General features: G+C 43.9%; 1 long non-coding RNA gene across 1 annotated transcript; it reads right to left on the bottom strand.

The window, feature by feature from the left end:
* Window positions 1-1,851: 1,851 nt before the first annotated feature.
* On the bottom strand, window positions 1,852-23,231 carry LOC144673648 (uncharacterized). Its single transcript, XR_013574400.1, has 2 exons — window positions 23,130-23,231; window positions 1,852-2,325 (listed from the first exon to the last, which is right to left on the bottom strand). It is a non-coding gene; the product is annotated as an uncharacterized LOC144673648 (long non-coding RNA).
* Between the last annotated feature and the right edge of the window lie 181 nt (window positions 23,232-23,412).

Below are 23,412 nucleotides of genomic sequence, written 5' to 3'. Positions count from 1 at the left end.
CCATGCCGACTATCCCTGATTAATCTGTGTATCTCCAAGTGTAGATGTATTCTGTCTCTCAGAATTCTTTCTAGTAACTTCCCCACCACCGAGGTTAGACTGACTGGCCTATAATTTCCTGTCTATCCCTTCCTCCTTTTTTAATAATGGGACTAACTTACATACTAAAACTATCCCAGTTAATATTTGGGTAGTTAAAATTCCCTACTATCACCGCCTTTTTATTCTTACACTTCTCTGAAATTTGATTACATATTTGATCCTCTCTCTCTCCCTGACCTTTTGGGGGCCTATAATACACACCCAACAGCATCTTTGCCCCTCCTGTGTTTTTTACTTCTACCCGTATGGCCTCATTTGATGATCCTTCTAGGGTATTGTCCGTCCTCACTGCTATAATTGATTCCTTGATCAATATTGCAAACACCACCCTCCTCTTCTACCCCACTCTGTATCTCGTCTGAATACCCTATAACCAGGAATGTTGAGCTGCCAATCCTGCCCTTCTTTTTGCCAAGTCTCGGTCATAGCTATGATATCATACCCCCACGTGTCTGTCTGTGCCCTCAGCTCATCTGCCTTAATCCTCAAACTCTTTGGATTAAAATATATTCCATTTAGCCTTGTTAAACTCACTTCTTTCTTATCCAGCCTATGGTTCCTCTGCCTTCCAGACTTACTTACTAGCATTTTAACTTCTAATTCCATCTCAGCTTCTCTCCCCTCTGAACTACTTTTCAGGATCCCACCCCATTCAGCCTTGTTCATCTTAGACCCAAGACAAAGGTGCATCAAATCCACCTCAGATTTGCCCTATGCTGATGATACCACACTAACACTCCATGCTGAGGAACACCTGCAGCAACAAATGGCCAGACTCTCTCCCACCTGGAAAGAGTTTGGTTTGACCATCAGCAACAGGAAGACAAATGTCATGGTCCAGGATGTTGCCATCCCACCATCTATCAGCATTGGCAACGTGGCACTGGAGGTTAACTTCACATATCTCAGCTCCACAATCACCAGAAATCAGTCACTTGATGCTGAAATCAACATATGAATGGCAGAAGCTGCATCTGTTGTGTCCAAGCTGAGTAAGAGAGTGTGAAACAACAGCAACCTGACCCAGAACAGCAAACAGCGAGTGTACCGAGCCTGCTTCCACAGCCCACTCCTCTACGCTGGGGAGACCTGGACCAGGTGGAAAGACTGAGTAGCTTCCACCTTTGCTAACTCAGGTGTATCCTTGACATCTCTTGGCAGGACAAGGTGACCAACTCCGAGGTCCTGGAATGTGCTAATTCCATCAGCAAACACTCATTGTTAAACCAGCAACATCTGCACGGACTGGCCCACATTCACTGGATGGATGGCAGCTGTATACCCAAAGACCTTCTATACAGTAAACTGGCCATTGAGTCAGGACCTTCTGGGCATCCATACTGTACACAATAGTCTATGTGCCGTCTCACTAATATCCTGCACAGTTGTAGCAAGACTTCCTTTTATATTCTATTCCCCTTCAATAAAGGCCAACATCCCATTTGCCTTTCTAATTAATTTCTGTACCTGCCCACTAACTTTTTGTGATTCATGTACGAGGACACACCAATCCCTTTGTACTGCAGCATTCTGCAGTCTCTCTCAATCTCTGTCTCGTGGGAGGCTGCCAAAGAGAGAGAGGTTACTCGAATCCTGGTGAAGACACTGTGAAGAGCTAGAAATATTTTGCTTCAATGTGTATCGTGATTCTGTTTGAAAATAGATTTAGGGTTCCCAAGCCTTGTGTTAAATTATCCAAGTTCAGCACTGTTGACACAGAGCAGCTTGTTAAAAATAAAACCAAACAGGTTTGAATGGGCATAGTGATGGGTTTTAATACACACATACATGGTTTAATATACAAAAATGGCACAGTCAGTTTCCTCCAATCATACTGACACCTGCATCTTCACTATAAAGGGATACGCTCCCTGGCTTAGCAGGATTTCTCAGTCCCTCTTCATATTTTCACCTGACAGCCGGTGTGTTATTGCCACAGCTCAGATACAGCTGCCCATTCAGCCTCATTTTAACAGGACATCGACCCTATTCCTCCCTCTGGTCGCTGATATGAAGCAGTGGGGCCACATGCCAGGTTGCTCCATTCTCAGCAATGCCTTTATAGCAGAATCTCTGAGCAGTGGGATTGATCGTGCAATTTGGTGACAGATGATAGCTGCCTTGACAATTGAACTCGAGGATCCTCACCCAGGATAATTCATTTTATTGATCCATAGTTATTGATGACTTCTGGAAATTGCTGGGGGCATATGACAGTGATACCTGCACCAATGAACACAAAAATAAACATGTGACTGATAAATGGAGACACTCTACTGCCTGTGATGATAACATGGAGGGAGTGAGTGGGACAGGCTATGGGCACCAGGTTTAATTCACTCTGCTGCCTGTGATGATAACATGGAGGGAGTGAGAGGGACAGGCTATGGGCACCAGGTTTAATTCACTCTGCTGCCTGTGATGATAACATGGAGGGAGTGAGTGGGACAGGCTATGGGCACCTGATTTAAAAAAAGGAAGCAACTCTAAAGCTGCTGGATTTTCCTCCGGTTAGAGAGGGCTTGGGAAGGACAACATGTGTTCCCTGAGCCCTGTCTCACCCTAGCTGCATTTCTCACTTTCTCCTTCCCCAGTCCAGGGAGCCCTCTCCCCAACTCGCAATGGCCCACTACCCTTTCCTGGGCACCCAGACGCCTTCCCACAGGAATGTACACCCCTCCATTCCCCGACACACCCCAATATGCACATGCCTCAGTCCAAAGAACGCAGACAAACAGAACAGAATCGGAATCTGAAATAAATCCAATGAGATACTTATGAGTGGAAAACTGGATAAGTTAATTGGGAAAATAGACTAAAATGTATGGCGGTAAACGAACAATGGGAAATGATTAAAGAAGCAATTAAAATATTTAACAAAATGGCAAAACATTCCAAGGATGAAAACTCAGCAGGAAGGGGTCATCGATGTCTCACTCAGGAAGTGAGGGGTAAAATGCAGCAAAAAAAAAGCAAGACTGGCAACTGGGGGAAACCAACAAACCAGGAGAAGGACAACAAACATGTGATAAAAACAAAAATTAATGAATATGTCACTGGGTGTCGGGGTCTCTAATTGGAATATTCACAGTGCGTGTCGGGGTCTCTAATTGGAATATTCACAGTGGGTGTCGGGGTCTCTAATTGGAATATTCACAGTGGGTGTCGGGGACTCTAATTGGAATATTCACAGTGGGTGTCGATGTCTCTAATTGGAATATTCACAGTGGGTGTCGGGGTCTCTAATTGGAATATTCACAGTGGGTGTCGATGTCTCTAATTGGAATATTCACACTGCGTGTCGGGGTTTCTAATTGGAATATTCACAGTGGGTGTCGATGTCTCTAATTGGAATATTCACAGTGGGTGTCGGGGTCTCTAATTGGAATATTCACAGTGGGTGTCGGGGTCTCTAATTGGAATATTCACAGTGGGTGTCGGGGTCTCTAATTGGAATATTCACAGTGGGTGTCGGGGTCTCTAATTGGAATATTCACAGTGGGTGTCGGGGTCTCTAATTGGAATATTCACAGTGGGTGTCGGGGTATCTAATTGGAATATTCACAGTGGGTGTCGGGGTCTCTAATTGGAATATTCACAGTGGGTGTCGGGTTATCTAATTGGAATATTCACTGTGGGTGTCGGGGTCTCTAATTGGAATATTCACAGTGGGTGTCGATGTCTCTAATTGGAATATTCACAGTGGGTGTCGATGTTTCTAATTGGAATATTCACTGTGGGTGTCGGGGTCTCTAATTGGAATATTCACAGTGGGTGTCGGGGTTTCTAAATGGAATATTCACTGTGGGTGTCGATGTCTCTAATTGGAATATTCACAGTGGGTGTCGGGGTCTCTAATTGGAATATTCACAGTGGGTGTCGGGGTCTCTAATTGGAATATTCACAGTGGGTGTCGGGGTCTCTAATTGGAATATTCACAGTGGGTGTCGGGGTCTCTAATTGGAATATTCACAGTGGGTGTCGGGGTCTCTAATTGGAATATTCACAGTGGGTGTCGGGGTCTCTAATTGGAATATTCACAGTGGGTGTCGATGTCTCTAATTGGAATATTCACAGTGGGTGTCGGGGTCTCTAATTGGAATATTCACAGTGGGTGTCGGGGTCTCTAATTGGAATATTCACAGTGGGTGTCGATGTTTCTAATTGGAATATTCACAGTGGGTGTCGGGGTCTCTATTTGGAATATTCACAGTGGGTGTCGGGGTCTCTAATTGGAATATTCACTGTGGGTGTCGGGGTCTCTAATTGGAATATTCACAGTGGGTGTCGATGTCTCCAATTGGAATATTCACAGTGGGTGTCGATGTCTCTAATTGGAATATTCACAGTGGGTGTCGGGGTCTCTAATTGGAATATTCACAGTGGGTGTCGGGGTCTCTAATTGGAATATTCACAGTGGGTGTCGGGGTCTCTAATTGGAATATTCACAGTGGGTGTCGGGGTCTCTAATTGGAAAATTCACTGTGGGTGTCGGGGTCTCTAATTGGAATATTCACAGTGGGTGTCGATGTCTCTAATTGGAATATTCACAGTGGGTGTCGGGGTCTCTAATTGGAATATTCACAGTGGGTGTCGATGTCTCTAATTGGAATATTCACAGTGGGTGTCGGGGTCTCTAATTGGAATATTCACAGTGGGTGTCGGGGTCTCTAATTGGAATATTCACAGTGGGTGTCGGGGTCTCTAATTGGAATATTCACAGTGGGTGTCGGGGTCTCTAATTGGAATATTCACTGTGGGTGTCGGGGTCTCTAATTGGAATATTCACAGTGGGTGTCGGGGTCTCCAATTGGAATATTCACAGTGGGTGTCGGGGTCTCTAATTGGAATATTCACAGTGGGTGTCGATGTCTCTATTTGGAATATTCACAGTGGGTGTCGATGTCTCTAATTGGAATATTCACAGTGGGTGTCGGGGTCTCTAATTGGAATATTCAAAGTGGGTGTCGGGGTCTCTAATTGGAATATTCACAGTGGGTGTCGGGGTCTCTAATTGGAATATTCACAGTGGGTGTCGGGGTCTCTAATTGGAATATTCACAGTGGGTGTCGGGGTCTCTAATTGGAATATTCACAGTGGGTGTTGATGTCTCTAATTGGAATATTCACAGTGGGTGTCGGGGTCTCTAATTGGAATATTCACAGTGGGTGTCGGGGTCTCTAATTGGAATATTCACAGTGGGTGACGGGGTCTCTAATTGGAATATTCACAGTGGGTGTCGGGGTCTCTAATTGGAATATTCACAGTGGATGTCGGGGTCTCTAATTGGAATATTCACCGTGGGTGTCGATGTCTCTAATTGGAATATTCACAGTGGGTGTCGATGTCTCTAATTGGAATATTCACTGTGGGTGTCGGGGTCTCTAATTGGAATATTCACAGTGGGTGTCGATGTCTCTAATTGGAATATTCACAGTGGGTGTCGGGGTCTCTAATTGGAATATTCAAAGTGGGTGTCGGGGTCTCTAATTGGAATATTCACAGTGGGTGTCGGGGTCTCTAATTGGAATATTCACAGTGGGTGTCGCGGTCTCTAATTGGAATATTCACAGTGGGTGTCGGGGTCTCTAATTGGAATATTCACAGTGGGTGTCGCGGTCTCTAATTGGAATATTCACAGTGGGTGTCGGGGTCTCTAATTGGAATATTCACAGTGGGTGTCGATGTCTCTAATTGGAATATTCACAGTGGGTGTCGATGTCTCTAATTGGAATATTCACAGTGGGTGTCGGGGTCTCTAATTGGAATATTCACAGTGGGTGTCGGGGTCTCTAATTGGAACATTCACTGTGCGCGCCGGGTATATATATCTGGGCTGCTGATGGTGTTTTCCACAGGCCTCTAGCAGGGCTGCTCCCGCTGAGTGTAGCGCTTCTCCGGGAGGACAGCACTTCTTGCCCATTCTCTCTTTTCAGGTAGCAATCCAATTCCCTTTTCAATACCTCGATCGAACCTGCCTCCACCACCCTTTCAGGAAGTTTGTTCCAGACTCCAACCACCCTCTGGGTGAAAAAATATTTCCTCACATCACATTTACTCCTTTTGCCAATTATTTTGAATCTGTGCTCTCTAGTTCTTGATGTTCTCTTGAGTGGGAACAGTTTCTCCCTATTTACCCTGTCCATACCCCTCAGGATCTTGAATACCTCTATCAAGTCTCCTCTCAGCCTTCTTTTCTGCAAGGAAAACAGTCCCAACCTCTCCAATCTATACTCATAGCTACAGTTCTTTATTCTGGGAATCATTCTTGTGAATCTCCTCTGTACTCTCTCCAAAGTCTTCACATCCTTCCTCAAGTATGGCGCCCAGAATTGGACGCAGTACTCCAGATGAGGCCTAACTAGTGTCTTATACAAGTTCCGGGTGACCTCCTTACTCTTCTTCTCAATGCCCCTATTGATAAAGCCTAATATACTATATGTTTTATTAAGTGCTCTCTCAACATGCCCTGCCATCTTCAATGACCGATGTACATATACACTGAGGTCCCTCTATTCCTGCACCTTCTTTACAGGATGTAGTAATCTGATGTCTAATATATCTTTCGGACAAATGTTGTAATATAAGACCACATGATCTTGATACTCAATAGCATAGTAGTGCAGGCTACCTCTGTAGTCAGTAGTCTTGAGTTAGAGTCTGAAGAGCAAAGATAGGGTTTTGAGTTGTAAACACACAAGTGTAGCTGCTGAGTTCCTTCTGTAAATAAACAGAATGTGTTTCTTCTAAGAACGGTCTACAGATCTTCTCTGTCTTGGTATTAACTCAGTCACCCCGAAACAAGTGTGCAACCTGGATCCTTTAGCCTCAACAAACCAGGGCACTGGATCCAACAAACTGGTGATGAGATTAAAAAGCAGGAAAGGACATGAAAGGACGAGGTAAAAAGCAGGAAAGAACGAAGGAAATCAGGAGAACTGAAATCAGGCTGTACCTCGCACGGTAGTTGTAAGTAAAGAAAAATTTCCTTCCTGATTGTTGAAGCAACCCTCTCAGAGCATGCTGCAATTTAGAAGAGTTGAGTCTTTCGATTCAACCTCAGACGACTGGTCTCACTATGTTGAACACCTCGCGTTCTTCTTCCAGGCGAACGGCATCGTGGGGGAGGAGAGGAAGCGCGATCCTCTTATCCACATGTGGGACTGAGACATATTGGTTCATTTGAAATTTGTTGTTACCCAGTGCTCCAGATTTGAAAAGTTTTGATGACTTTGTGAACCTCGTAAAGAATCATTAGCAGCCCAAGCCATTGGTGACGATGCAACGGTTCAAATTTCACTCAAGGAATAGAGCTGCGGGGGAGACAGTTGCTTATTGTGTGTTGAGTTTGAAACAATTAACTGAATATTGCGAGTTTGGTACATCTATCAATGATAGGCTTAGACATTGTTTGGAGTGTGGAATAAATGAAGATGCGATTCAGAAGAGATTAATGTCTGAAACACATTTTGATTTTCAGATAGCATTGGAAATCGCTCTGGCAATGGAAGGTCCAATGGGAGACTCAAAAGCCACACAGGGAGCGCAAAGTGGTGTCGTCCTCCACCTGAAGCCTCAGCCAAAGAGAGTGCAAAAATGCAAAGCTTTATTCAGAAGCAGGAAGTAGCCACCGCTAGCAGACAAATTAATAGAGATAACTTGGCAGCATCATGGTAACAGAGGCAGAAGCAGACAACCTTGTAATGAATCACATCTTCTGGTACAATAGGCAAGCTACGACAACGTTTCGCAATCAGCAGATTATCGGAAGTGGTCGTATCAGACAATTGAACAGTATTCATGAGTGCTGAATTTCACCCATTTATCAGCCTCAATGACATTACTCATGTGAAAGCTTCAATGTACCAGCCTTCTTCAAATGGACTGGCTGAGGGCAGTTCAGACATTCAAATCTGCTGTGAAGAAATTGGAGATTCTCTTGTGGCTAAATTAGCATGTTTTCTTTTCCATTATAGAACCACCCCTCATACAACAGGTGTCACACCTGCAGAATAGTTGATGAAACGCTGTCTCCGATCAAGACTGAGCCTAATTATGCCAAACTTGAGGGGGTGTGGGTGGAAGGCGGAAGGAAGTCAGGAAACGTAGAAAATTGGACATGACTGTCACAGTCGTGACAGGATGTTTAACGTAGGAAAGTATTTGTGAAACATTTTAGAGAAGGTTGTTTGGTGAAATATGTGCTGCAATGGGATCTAGCCTGTCAAAGTGGAAGGTCACATCAGATGAAGACGTGGATCATATAAGGAGAGGAGAAACAAAATATCCAAAAATGATTCCACCAGTGTTCATGACTGAATCAAGGTCTCCTGTTGAAAGAGCTGAGCTGCGTACAGATGTGACAGAAGGGCTGACTGTACCTGAAAGAGTTGAAGAAACAGATGTGCAGCTACCTATTGAAGAACCAGATGCTCACACGACTACAGTAAGGGAAGTTCCAAATCAAACATCAGAAGTTTTAGGGCTGAGATATTCTACGCACACAAGGAAGTCCCCAGAAAGATTGACTTTTAAATTATTGATCTGTGTGAATAATTTTATATTTTGAGAAAAATTGTAGAATGTATTTGTGAGTAAAGGGGGAGGGATGTAGTAATCTGATGTATAGTTTATTTTTAAGACAAATGTTGTAATATAAGACCACATGATCTTGATACCCAATAGCAGAGTAGTGCAGGCTACCTCTGTAGTCAGTAGTCTTGAGTTAGAGTCTGAAGAGTAAAGATAGGGTTTTGAGTTGTAAACACACAAATGTAGCTGCTGAGTTCCTTCTGTAAATAAACAGAATGTGTTTCTTCTAAGAACGGTCGACTGATCTGTCTCAGTCACTTCGAAACAAGTATGCAACCCAAATCCTTTAGCCCCAACAAACCAGGGCACTGGATCCAACAGAGGCCCTCCCTTTATTTTATACTGTCTCACAATATCCTTCCTGCCAAAACCAATCACCTTACCCTTCTCTGCATTGAACTTCATCTGCCACTTGTCTGCCCGATCCAACAACATGTCTATGTCCCTTTGAAATTCAAGACTATCCCCGTCACAGCTGATAACATTTCCAATCTTCATTTCGTCTGCAAATTTGGAAATCATGCCCTGCCCACCACAGTCCAGGTCATTAATATATATCACGAAGAGCAAGGGTCCCGACACTGGCCTCTGAGGAACTCGACTACAAAACTTCCTCCAACCTGAAAAACAACCATTTATCACTGCTGACTGTTTCCTGTCACTCAGCCAATTTCTTATCCAAGTGCCTACTTTCCCTTTTATTCCACAACCTAGAATTTTGCTCACAAGTCTGTTGTGTGGCACTGTATCAAATGCCTTTTGAAAATCCATATACACCACGTCAATAGCATTTCCTTTATTAGCCTTCTCTGTTACCTCCTCAAAAAACTCCAGCATAGGAACATAAAAACTAGGAGCAGGAGTAGGCAATTCAGCCCCTCGAGCCTGCCCCACCATTCAATACAATCACGGCCGATTTCATTTCAGCCTCAACTCCAATTTCCCATCCTCTCCCCATAACCTTTCAACCCGTTACTAATTAAAAATCTGTCTATCTCCTCCTTAAATTTATTCAGCGTCCCGACATCCACTGCACTCTGAGGCAGTGACTTCCACAGATTCACGACCCTTTGAGAAAAGTAATTCCTCCTCATCTCTGATTTAAATCTACCACCCCTTAGCCTAAAACTATGGCCTCTCATTCTAGAATGCCCCACAAGGGGAAACATCTGCTCCACGTCTACTTCATCTATCCCCCTTAGCATCTTATATACCTCAATTAGATCTCCTCTCATCCTTCTAAACTCTAGTGATTATAGGCCTAAACTGCTCAATCTCTCCTCATAAGACAAGCCCCACATCTCTGGAATCTATCTAGTGAACCTCCTCTGAACCGCCTCCAGTACAACTACATCCTTCCTCAAGTAAGGGGACCAAAACTGTGCACAGCACTCCAGGTGCGGTCTCACCAATGCCTTGTACAGTTGCAACAACACTTCCCTATTTTTATACTCTATTCCTTTAGCAATAAATGCCAAAATTCCATTTGCCTTCCTTATTACCTGCTGTACCTGCATACTAGCTTTCAGCAATTCATGCACGAGGACCTCCAGATCCCTCTGCACTGAAGCATTCTGAAGTTTCTCTCCATTTAAATAATAAGTCACCTTTTTATTCTTCCGACCAAAATGGATAACCTCATACTTATTCACGTTAAACTCCATCTGCCAAATTTTGGCCCATTCACCTAACCTGTCCATATCCATTTGTAAATTTCTTATTTCTTCATTGCAACTTACTTTCCCACCTATTTTGGTGTCATCTGTAAATTTAGCTATAGTACCTTCTATCCCTGTATCCAAGTCATTAATATAGATTGTAAATAGTTGGGGCCCAAGGACCGAACCCTGTGGCACCCCACTAGTTACAGCTTGCCACCCAGAAAAAGACCCATTTATCCCGACTCTCTGCTTTCTGTTGGTTAGCCAATCCTCTATCCAAGCTAATATATTACCCCTAACTCCGTGTGATCTTATCTTGTGTATTAATCTTTTGTGTGGCACCTTATTAAAGGCCTTCTGGAAGTCCAGATATACTACATCTACAGGATCCCCATTATCCACTTGGCTTGTCACATCCTCAAAGAACTCTAGCAAATTAGTCAAACACGATATACTCTTCATAAAACTATGCTGACTCTGATGGATTGCATTTTGACTTTCCAAATGCCCCATTACTACTTCCTTAATAATGGATTCCAACAATTTCCCAACAACAGACGTTAAACTAACTGGTCTATAGTTTCCTACTTTCTGCCTCCCCCCTTTTTGAATAAGGGTGTTATATTAGCATTTTTCCAATCTACTGGAATCTTTCCAGAATCCAGGGAATTTTGGAATATTCTAGCTAATGCACCCACTATCTCCACTGCCACTTCTTTTAAGACCCTGGGATGTAGGTCATCAGGTCCTGGGGACTTGTCACCCTTTAATCCCAATAGTTTGCTCAGTACTTTTTCTCTAGTGATGGTGATTGTTCTAAGTTCCTCCTTCTCTATATCCTCTGCACTACCTGTTACTATTGGGGTGGTACTAGTGTCCTCCACTGTGAAAACTGAGGCAAAATATTGATTAAGCGTCTCTGCCATTTCTGCGTTCCCCACTATTAACTCCCCAGTCCCATCCTCCAAGGGACCAACATTCACTTTAGCTACTCTCTTTCCTTTTATATACTTGTAGAAGCTTTTCCAACAGTTTTTACATTTTGCGCTAGTTTTCTTTCATAATTTACCTTTGCTCTTTTTATTATTTTTTAGTAACAGCAAGTTAATTAAACATGATTTTCCCTTGGTGAATCCATGTTGGCTTTCTTTAATTATCCTGCACTTGTCTAAGTGATTATTGATTTTACCCGTACCATAGTTTCCAGAAGTTTCCCTATCATTGAGGTCAAACTGGCTGGCCTGTAGTTGCCGGCTTTATCCTGACACTCCTTTTCAAACAAGGGTGTAACATTGGCAGTTTTCCAGTCCTCTGGCACCTCCCCAGTGTCTAAGGAAGACTGGAAGATTATCACTAGTGCCTCTACAATTTTCACTCTCACTTCCCTCAGTGCCCTTGGATGCATCTCATCCGGTCCTGGTACCTTATCTATTTTAAATAAAGATAGCCTTTCCATCACATCCTTCCTCTCAATTGTAAGTTTTTCTAGTTACCTCCTCTCTCACCTCAGCCTGGGTAGCAAGTTCTTCCTTTGTAAAGACAGATGTAAAGTATTTGTTTAATACCTGCACTATTTCTCCAGCCTCCATGAGTGGGAAGGGGGTAAAGTTTGCACATGACGGACGGATTGCACAGAGACTCACGGACGGATTGCACAGAGACTCACGGACGGATTGCACAGAGACTCACGGACGGATTGCACAGAGACTCACGGACGGATTGCACAGAGACTCACGGACGGATTGCACAGAGACTCACGGACGGATTGCACAGAGACTCACGGACGGATTGCACAGAGACTCACGGACGGATTGCACAGAGACTCACGGACGGATTGCACAGAGACTCACGGACGGATTGCACAGAGACTCTCGGACGGATTGCACAGAGACTCTCGGACGGATTGCACAGAGACTCTCGGACGGATTGCACAGAGACTCACGGACGGATTGCAGAGACTCATGGACTGCTCTCCAAGTAGAAGGGCAGCACCACCATCTTGAGACCCAGAAGTAATGACACAGTTTCAAAATGAAACTGGAAATAGGCCAAGTGGCCTTTGCACTTTTTTGGAAACATCATCCACGGGCGGGATGAGGTTTCCAAAAGCAAATAAAAATAAAAACTTTATTTTTTCATTAATAACATGTCCCTGCTGATGTGACAGAGTCACATGAGGGGATATGTTTCATTACCTTTTTATTTTGTTAATTATATTTTTGATATATTTCCATCTCCCTGATGCAGTGCTGAGCGCTGCTGCTCACCTTTCACACAAGGCCGGCCTTAACTGTCCTTCCGGGCCCGATCGCAGGCAGTGGTCAGCATCCTGACCACCACCACTGAGCCCACACGCCAAGGCAAAGTTCTGCCCACAGACAGACACACACACACACACACACAGACACACGCACACACAGACACACACACAGACACACACACACACAGACACACAGGCAAACACGTACACACACACAGACACACACGCACACACACAGACACACACGCACACACACAGACACACACACACAGACATACACACACAGACAAACACGTACACACACACCCAGACATACGCACAGACACACACACAGACAAACACGTACAGACACACAGACACACACGTACACACACAGACACAGACACACAGATACCCACAGGCACACACATGGACATGAACACATACACACAGACACTCAGCACACACATGGATGTGAACACACGCACACACAAACACTCACAGGCACACACATTGACATGAACACACACACACACAAATGGGCACACAAACACAAATACAGACACACACAGACATACAGATAGAGAGATACAGACACACATACACACAAAGATGCAAACACACACACATACACAGATGCACAAACACACATGCACAGTCACATACGCACATGGAGACACACACACACGGAGACATACACACAGACACATAGAACAGAATTTTAAGGCCCCGTTTCAGCGGGGACGGGGCAGTAAAATGCGGCGAGACATTATAAATCCCATTGACGAGAGCGGGAACGTAAAATCCCAGTGTTGTAAAATTCTGCCCATACAGATACATACATATACATAGAAACTGGTACACAGATGCAAACACAGACACACAAGAAACAGGTACACGGGCATAAACACAGACACACAAGCAGACTCAAACACAGAGACACAGACACACACACACGCAGACACACATGCAGACATACACACAGACACGTACGCAGATACACATACAGACACACACAGAAACAGGCAGAATCACACAGTGCAGAAAAGGCCCTTCGGCCCATCGAGTATGCACCGACACGTGAGAAACACCTGACCTACCTACCTAACCCCATTTACCAGCACTTGGCCCATAGCCTTGAATGTTATGATGTGCCAAGTGCTCATCCAGGTACTTTTTAAAGGATGTGAGACAACCCGCCTCCACCACCCTCCCAGGCAGCGCATTCCAGACCGTCACCACCCTCTGGGTAAAAATGTTGTTCCTCACATCCCCCCTCAACCTCCTGCCCCTCACCTTGAACTTATGTCCCCTCATGGCTGACCCTTCAACTAAGGGGAACAGCTGCTCCCTATCCACCCTGTCCATGCCCCTCATAATCTTGTACACCTCGATCAGGTCGCCCCTCGGTCTTCTCTGCTCCAGTGAAAACAACCCAAGTCTATCCAACCTCTCTTCATAACTTAAATGTTTCATTCCAGGCAACATCCTGGTGAATCTCCCCTGCACCCTCTCCAGTGCAATCACATCCTTCCTATAATGTGGCGACCAGAACTGCCCACAGTACTCCAGCTGTGGCCTCACCAAGGTTCTATCCGAGCCTCTGGATCCAACCTTAAGAGACATGTTGGAGATGCAGAGCCATCTGGCAGAAATGCTAAAGGCCATGCACAAACTTGAGTGAAAGGCGGAGGATTCTGTCCAAGTTATGTCTGCCATCAGAAAGTGATAGCATTTGACCGAGTGTGGCATCAAGGAGCCCGAGCAAAGCTGGAGTCAATGGGAATCAGGGGGAAAACTCTCCACTGGTTGGAGTCATACCTAGCACAAAGGAAGATGGTTGTGGTTGTTGGAGGTCAGTCATCTCAGCTCCAGGACATCACTGCAGGAGTTCCTCAGGGTAGTGTCCTCGGCCCAACCATCTTCAGCTACTTCATCAATGACCTTCCTTCCATCATAAGGTCAGAAGTGGGGATGTTCACTGATGTTTGCACAATGTTCAGCACCATTCACGACTCCTCAGATACTGAAGCAGTCCATGTCCAAATGCAGCAAGACCTGGACAATATCCAGGCTTGGGCTGACAAGTGGCAAGTAATATTCACGCCACACAATTGCCAGGCAATGACCATCTCCAACAGGAGAGAATCCAACCATTGCACCTTGATGTTCAATGGCATTACCATCACTGAATCCCCCATTATCAACATCCTGGGGGTTACTATTGACTAGAAACTGAACTGGACTAGCCATATAAATACTGTGGCTACAAGGGTAGGTCAGAGGCTAGGAATCCTGTGGTGAGTAACTCACCTCCTGACTCCCCAAAGCCTGTCCACCATCTACAAGGTACAATTCAGGAGTGTGATGGAATACTCCCCACTTGCCTGGTTGAGCGCAGCTCCCACAACACTCAAGAAGCTTGACACTGTCCAGGACAAAGCAGCCCCACTTGATTGGCGCCACATCCACAAACATTCACTCCCTCCACCACCGACGCACAGTAGCAGCAATGTGTGTACCATCTACAAGATGCACTGCAGGAATTCACCAAGGCTCCTTAGGCAGCACCTTCCAAACCCACGACCACTACCATCTAGAAGGACAAGGGCAGCAGATAGATGGGGTAACCACCACCTGGAAGTTCCCCTCCAAGTCACTCACCATCCTGACTTGGAAATATATCGCCCTTCCTTCACTGTCGCTGGGTCAAAATCCTGGAACTCCCTCCCTAACAGTACTGTGGGTGTACCTACACCACATGGACTGCAGCGGCTCAAGAAGGCAGCTCACCACCACCTTCTCAAGGGGCAATTAGGGATGGGTAATAAATGCTGACCCAGCCACATCCCATGAATGAATTAAAAAAAAGTTGACCAAGGCTGGGAACTGAATATCCAAGCATACTAGATATTTAGGAAGGAGAGACCAAAAGGAAAAGGAGGTGGTGTGGTGTTGTTAGTTAAGGATGAAATCAGTGTGATGGTGAGAGAGGATATTGGCTCAGAAAATCCAGATGTACAATCAGTCTGGGTAGAGCTAAGAAGCAACAAAGGGCAGAAAACATTAGTGGGAGTTGTCTATAGGCCTCCAAACAGTAGTGATAAGGTAGGGGACGGTATTAAACAGGAAATTAGAGATGCATGTAACATGGGTGCTACAATAATCATGGGTGACTTTAATGTACATATAGACTGGACAAACCAAATTAGCAATAATACTGTGGCGGATGAATTCCTGGAGTGCGTACGAGATGGTTTTTTAGACCAGTATGACTGGTCGAGGGACTGACTGGGGAAAAGGCTATCATCGATTTGGTTTTGTGCAATGAGACGGGGCTAATTTCCAATCTGGTTGTGCAGAGTCCATTAGGGAACAGTGATCATGACATGACAGAATTCTTCCTTAGGTTGGAAAATGAAGAAGTCCAATCTGAAACTAGGGTCCTAAATCTAAACAAAGGAAACGACGAAGGTATGAGGCATGAGTTGGCTAAGATAGATGGGGGAACTTCATTGAAGGGGTAGATAGACAATGGCTAATATTTAAGGAATGAATGTGTGCATTGCAACAGTTATACATTCCTTTCTGGCACAAAAACACAACAGGAAAAGCTACCCAACCATGGCTAACAAAAGAAATTAGGAAAGTATCAGATCCAAAGAGGAGCCATATAAAGTTGTTAGAAAAAGTAGTAAGCCTGAGGATTGGGAGCAGTTTAGAATTCAGCAAAGGAGGACCAAGAGATTGATTAAGAGGGAAAAATAGAGTATGAGGGTAAACTTGCAAGGAAGATAAAAGCGGACTGTAAAAGCTTCTATAAGTATGTAAAAAGAGAAAGATTAGTGAAGACTAATGTAGGTCCCTCACAGTCTGAACCAGGGGAATTTATAATAGAGAACAAGGAAATGGCAAAGCAATTATACAACAATTGTGGTTCTGTCTTCACCGAGGAAGACACAAATAACTTCCCAGAAATACTAGGGAATCAAGGGTCTAGTGAGAAGGAGGAATTGAAGGAAATTAGTATTACTAAAACAATAGGAGAAATTAATGGGACTGAAAGCTGATAAACCCCCAGGGCCCGATAATCTACATCCCAGGGTGCTCAAGGAGGTGGCCATGGAAATAGTGGATGTGTTGGTTGTCATCTTCCAAAATTCGGTAGATTCTGGAACAGTCCCAGTACATTGGAGGGTGGCAAATGTAACCCCATTACTTATAAAAGGAGGGAGAGAAAAAACAGAGAATTACAGACCGGTTAGCCTAACCTCAGTTATAGGAAAAATGCTAGAGTCTATTATAAAGGATGTGGTAACAAGACAATTAGAAAATATCAAAGGAATTAGACAAAGTCAATGTGGATTTATGAAAGGGAAATCGTTTGACAAACCTACTCGAGTTTTTTGAGGACGTAACTAGCAGAATAGATAAGGGAGAACCAGTGGATGTGGTGTATTTGGAATTTCAGAAAGCTTTTGGTAAAGTCCCAAATAAGAGGTTAGTGTGTAAAATTAGAGCATACGGGATTGGGGGTAATATTTTGGCTTAGATTGAGAATTGGTAAGCAGACAGGAAACAGAGAGTAGGAATAAATGGGTCTTTTTCTAAGTGGCAGGATGATGACCAGTGGGGTACTGCAAGGATCAGTTCTTGTGCCCCAGCTATTCACAATATATGTCAATGATTTGGGTGAGGGAACCAAATGTAATATTTCCAAGTTTTCTGATGACACAAAACTAAATGGGAGCGAGAGTGGTGAGGAGGATGTTAAGAGGCTTCAAGGCAATTAGAAGGTTGAGTGAGTGGGCAAATACATGGCAGATGCAGTATAACATGGATAAGTGTGAAGTTATCCACTTTGGTAGGAAAAACAGATTGGCAGAGTATTATTTAAATGGTAATAGATTGAGAAATGTTGATGTACAAAAGGACCTGGGTGTCCTTGTACACCAATCACTGAAAGCAAGCATGCAGGTGCAGCAAGCGGTTAAGAAGGCAGATGGTATGTTGGCCTTCATTGCGAGAGGACTTGAGTACAGGAGCAAGGATGTCTTACTGCAGCGGTACAGGGCTTGGTGAGACCTCACCTGGAGTATTGTGTGCAGTTTTGGTCTCCTTACCCTAGAAAGGATATACTTGCCATAGAGGGAGTGCAGCGAATGTTCATCAGACTGATTCCTGGGATGGCAGGATGGTCGTATGAGGAGAGATTGGGTTGACTAGGCCGGTATTCACTGGAGTTTAGAAGAATGAGGGGGGATCTCATTAAAACATATAAAATTCTGACAGGGATGGACAGACTGGATGCAGGGATGATGTTTCCTCTGGCTGGGGGGGTCTAGAACAAGGGGTCACAGCCTCAGGATACGGGGCAGGCCATTTAGGACTGAGATGAGGAGAAACTTCTTCACTCAGAGGGTGGTGAACCTGTGGAATTCTCTACCACAGAAGCTGTGGAGGCCAAGTCACTGAGTATATTCAAGAAGGAATTAGATAGATTTCCAGACTCTAAAGGTGTCAAGAGAAGAGCGGGAGTATGGCTTTGAGATAGAGGATCAGCCATGATCATAATGAATGGTGGAGCAGGCTCGAAGGGCCGAATGGCCTACTCCTGCTCCTAGTTTCTATGTAAGGAAGAAGATGCTGCCAAAGTCGTAGTTAAAGAGAATATATGTTTCATACAGGATGTTCTCAAAACTTATGAAGAGATATTAGAAGGGCTGGCTGTAGTTAAAGTTGTTATATCGCCTTTAGATGCAGAGGTGGTGCCAGAGCACTGGAGAATTGCAAATGTTGCAGCCTTGTTCTTCAAGGCTGTAAAGCTAAGCTGAACCGGGCCAGCCAGCTTAACCTTGGTGGTGAGAAAGCTTTGAAAATGATAATCCTCAACAAATCCAACAGTGAGTTGGACAAATGTGGATTAATTAAGGAAACTGTCACAAAAGTGGTTTACAGTCCTGAATTGCTTTCAGGCATATTGAACTTTTTAAGGAAGATGTGTTTTTTTAAAAAGACACACAAGAAAACATACTTTAGCAAAAGATGGCTGAGAATGTAAAGTACCACTTTCTGGAAAATTCTTTTGTGGATCATATTCAACCGAATAGTCCTGAGGGAACATGGAATGCAGCACCTAAAAAGGTGTCAAGGCCTATCTCAGACAGAGAATCTTGAAAGGAAGAGATGAAATGTAAAATACTGAACTTTAATCTCCTGTGGTTGCAGAGACAATACAGACTGATTGCCACATCTCAGCAGACACCCTAAACACATTTACTGTTGAATTGTGTATCAGAATGTGGAAATGGCCTGAGTTGAAAGAAAACTGACTCTGGGCGAAAGTCATGTTTGTTTTTTTCCCTTCCAGGAATACACAAGGAAATGGGTTAAAAAGCTAGCTGCAGACCTAATCTGTATGCGCTTGTGCGCCAGAGTGGTAGAGTGCTGAGTGACAATACAGGAAGATTAACTAATCAACCCTGCAGATTGCAGGCAAAATCTCTCTCTTTCTTCTGTTGCTGGAGACAAGTCAGCAAAGCCACAATCAAAATGGAAAAAGGACGGCTTCTTTAGCCAACCTGCAGAACTAAGTGCCTCTAAACCAACTAACCAAATCAGCTCTACCGGAATCACCCAATTGAATGGTCACAATGTTTCGTCATGTACACCTACCGCACAAACCAAAGACTGATTCATCTATCATTTTTAACTTTCCATTTATCTGGAATTAAAATGATGACCATGACACCATTGTCGATTGTTGTAAAAAACTATCTGGCGTAGGGAAGGAAAGCTATTTACCTGGTCTAGCCTGCATAGGACACTTAAATGACTTCTGAAATTGCCCAGGCAAGCTACTCAATTCTCAAGGACAACTGGGAATGGGTAATAAATGCTGGCCCAGCCAGCGACACCCACATCCCGTGAGCAAATAAAAAGAATTTGGACTCAATTTCTCATTTCTGATCAGTGTGTATTTGTGTTGTGTTTTTATTATATTTTTTCAGGTTTTTAGTAACTAATAAACTTACTCTTTCTTAAACTCCAAACACCCTGGTTAAATTGGCTTCTTCTGAAACATAAATACATTTGGACTGGGAAAAGGTATCCACGAGGGAAGGGGTCCTTTTTAAATTAACCTTGTTGTGGGTTGAATAAAGAAGGGGAGCCAGTTCATCCCTCCTCACCTGGGAGCATAACTAACCTGGGTTCTCGTTTGAGAAGTTAACAAATTGGGGGACCTCGCTGGGGACTGGTCATAACAAAACCAACATGGAGTTGTTGAGGGCAAATCATGGTTAACTAACTTAAGTGAGTTTTTGTTGAGGTAACATAGAGAGTTGATGAGAGTAATGCATTTGAATGTGATTATATGGACTTAGGCATTTGATAAAGTGCCACATGTCAGGTTTGCCAGCAAAGTCAAAGCCCATGGAATAAAAAGGGGCAGTGGCAGCAATGATTTGAATTTGATTGAGTGACAGGAAATTGCAAGTAGTGGGAAATGGTTGATCCTTGAACTGGAGGAAGTTGTACATTGGACTTCCACAGAGATTACTGCTTTTCTTGACATATATTAATGTCATACACTTCAGTGAACAGGGCACATTTGAAAATTGACACAAAATTTGAAGGAATTGTTAACTTTGAGGAGAATAGCGATAGGAGGGACAGGAATTTCGGAACTATGTCCAGGAGGACTTCCTTGATCAGTATGTTCAGAGTCCGACTAGAGAGGAGGCATTTGCTGGATCTGGTGCTGGGAAACAAAGTGGGCCAAGTGGATCAAGTCTGAGAGGAACACTTGGGTAAGAGTATCATAAGATTTAGATTAGTAATGCAGAAGAACAATCTAAAATAGAACTTTTAAATTGGAAAAGGGATAATGTCAATGTGATGAGAAGGGATCTAACCAGGGTAAAATGGAAACAAAAACTGACACAAAAAAAACACTGTAACTGAACGTTAAGGAGGAGATGTTTCAGGTTCAGGCTAAGTGCATTCTGACAGGGGTGAAAGGTAGGGGAACCAAAGCCAGGGCTCCTAGGATGACAAAGTGGATAGAGAATATGATGAAACACAAAGGGAAGGTGCAGGATGCATGTCAGTTGAATTCTCAGCATGAACGAGGTCAAATACAAGAAGTTGAGAAGGAAAATGAAATGGGAAATAAGACTGGCAAAGCGAGAATAGAATAGTAGTTAATAGAAAAGGGAACCAAAAATGTTTGACCAGCATGTAAATAATAAAGCAATATTCAGAAATGTGAACTTCCCTTGTCCCAGAAGGATGCTGAGGACTCCATTTCCCAATAGGCCCAAGAGTTCTGACACATGTGCAGCCAGCAGCAGGGTGACATGCTTAGCCCAGCATTCCGGCTGCTTCAGGGCCATGGCAGGGATCAGCAGGGTATCTGTCTGGTACGGGACCCGTGGTGACAGGAAAAAGTAAATCCATGACTGGGGGCAGAAGGAGGCACTCCAGGCAGCCAGAGTGATATACTGGCAGGCTGCAGGGAGTGAGGGCTCGGGAGAAGTCCTGGGGAGATGAGAAGGTGGAAGAAAGCCGCTAGCTCCTTGCTGGAAAGGCTTATGGCACAGAAGAGGCCTTGGGAGCCATTTACAACTATGTAAAGCCAGGAGGCTTGAGTTCAGAGCAAGCCAGGGGCAGTGGCAGCTTAGTGAAGCTCACAGTTTGCTAAAGAGATGAAATAATGCCAGTAATTAAATCGGGACTTCAGCTTTGTGAATCCCGTGGGACACAGTCTCAGGAGGAGGAATTGAATCAATATATACTTGGAGGCAGAGAGCAAGGCTAGAATATTGAATGTGTACTTTGTATCGATGTTTATTAATGAAGAGAATGGCGACAAAATATTGATAGATGTAGAGATGATAGAGGTAATGGATGGGGTGAAAGTTGAGAGGCAGGATGCACTAGAAGGACTGGCTACACCTACAGTGTATAGGTCACCTGGTCCAGATGACTTGCATCCAGGGAAGTGGGGTGGAGGTAATGGTGGCGGGGGACTTGACATATTCTTCTAACCTTCCCTGATTTGGGATTGGAAAGTGGCAAATGTGGCACTCTAGTTCAAGAAAGGTGGTAAATGGTTGTTTTTCAGGCTGGAGGATGGTAGACGCAAGGGTTAGTGCTAGGTCCACTGCTTTTTTGATATATATAAATAATTTGGATATTAGAAATACAGAGTAAAATTTACTGATGAGACCAAATTTGGAGGTGTGGCAGAAGATTAACCAGAATATTTCAGGGGATGCAGGATTTTAGTTATAGGGTTAGGTTGGGAAAATGTAGGTTGTTCTCCTTGGAGCAACGGTTTTGGAGAGATGTAATGGAGGTTATGACAGGCTTAGATAAGGTAGACAAAGAAAATGTTTTCCCATTAACTGTTTGCACAGGACTAGGGGGCACAAAGTGAAGGGTTTGGGCAAGAGATGCAGGGGGGAGTGTTCAGAAGAACGGTTTCTTCCCAGTAAGAGGTAATCGACTGGAACTCGCTGCCTACGAGGGTGATGGAAGTTTAGACAGTCAATGATTTCAAAAAGAAATTGGATGGGCACTTGAAGGAAATAAACTTGCAGGGCTATAGGTCTTGAGTAGGGGAGTGGGACTGACTGGATTGTTCTACAGGGAGCAGCAAGAACTTGATAGGCCAAATGGCCTCATTTTGTGTCGTAATGGCATAAGGAAGACCTGGGGCAGTGCTAAGATATTATGTGTGTGTGTGAGCATACCTGGGTGCATTCGGAGTGTGGCACAGTTCAATGTTTATGGGGAGATGAAGGGCAGCATTGTGTGTGTGTGTGTGTGTGTGTGTGTGTCTGAAGAGCCTTGGGGCAGCACTGTGTGTGTGAGCGTGTTCGCTTGTGTGTGCATGTGTGTTAAGTCTTGGGGTAGTGATGTGTGTGTGTTTGTGTGTGTGTTTGTGTGTGTGTGTGTGAATGAGTGCAAGCACAACCTTGCTTCTGTCACCTGGACAAAGTTTCAGGCAGGTGTGGACATTGGCACTCGAGGTTTTCTGGTATTTTCGTGGAGCTATATAATATATATATATATATATGGTTCCTGCTGAACGTTTCTTAGTCTGGAAAACATCGGTGAGGAAAGACTGATGGTACATGAGCAGTGTTTGAAAGCGAATGGGATTCTCACTCATGGACTCATTGTACCACTACCACTTTGTTTGGAACTCACGGCTATGAAGAAGTTTAATTGTTTTCACCATAAGGTACTTGCCTAGCAAGCTTGGTCAGGAAGTCTTTTTGGAGTTTAGTGTTTATTTAACTTTTCCTAGTGTTGGCCCTGCAATGGATCATCACTGGACAAAAGCTTGTGGAGCAAAGACTAAAGATTAGTTCTACAATGTCAGCGAGGAGTGTGTGAAATAGTGGGTTGTGTTGTGATATGGCCACACAACTGGCTCGGAGTACAGAATCAGTCCTGTAGCCCTCTAGTTATTTCATAAGATTCATTGTCGCAAGTGGCTCATTATGAAATGAATATTTACTAACCTTACTAAGACATAGCCAACGACCAGTGTTAATGGAAATGCACACACTATCCCAAAGACAATGCCAATGGTTACACCAGGACGATCAACACCATTTTGAATAGGAACTAAGAAATAAAATAAAATCAGCCAGTTAATTCATCATTATTATTATTCTTTAAACACTTCAATTGTATTGAATAGCCCCAGTTTACAGAAATACAGTAACTGCCTTCACTGAAGATACTGAATTTATTCAAAGCCAACTTGCATTAATACAGTAACATAGTAAAATGTCCCAAGGC

Source organism: Cetorhinus maximus, unplaced genomic scaffold, assembly GCF_964194155.1.
Source record: "Cetorhinus maximus unplaced genomic scaffold, sCetMax3.hap1.1 HAP1_SCAFFOLD_418, whole genome shotgun sequence".
Classification (NCBI taxonomy): Eukaryota; Metazoa; Chordata; class Chondrichthyes; order Lamniformes; family Cetorhinidae; genus Cetorhinus; species Cetorhinus maximus.
The sequence above is the reverse complement of the archived record's forward strand: the minus strand, read 5'-3'. Positions and strand labels throughout refer to the sequence as shown.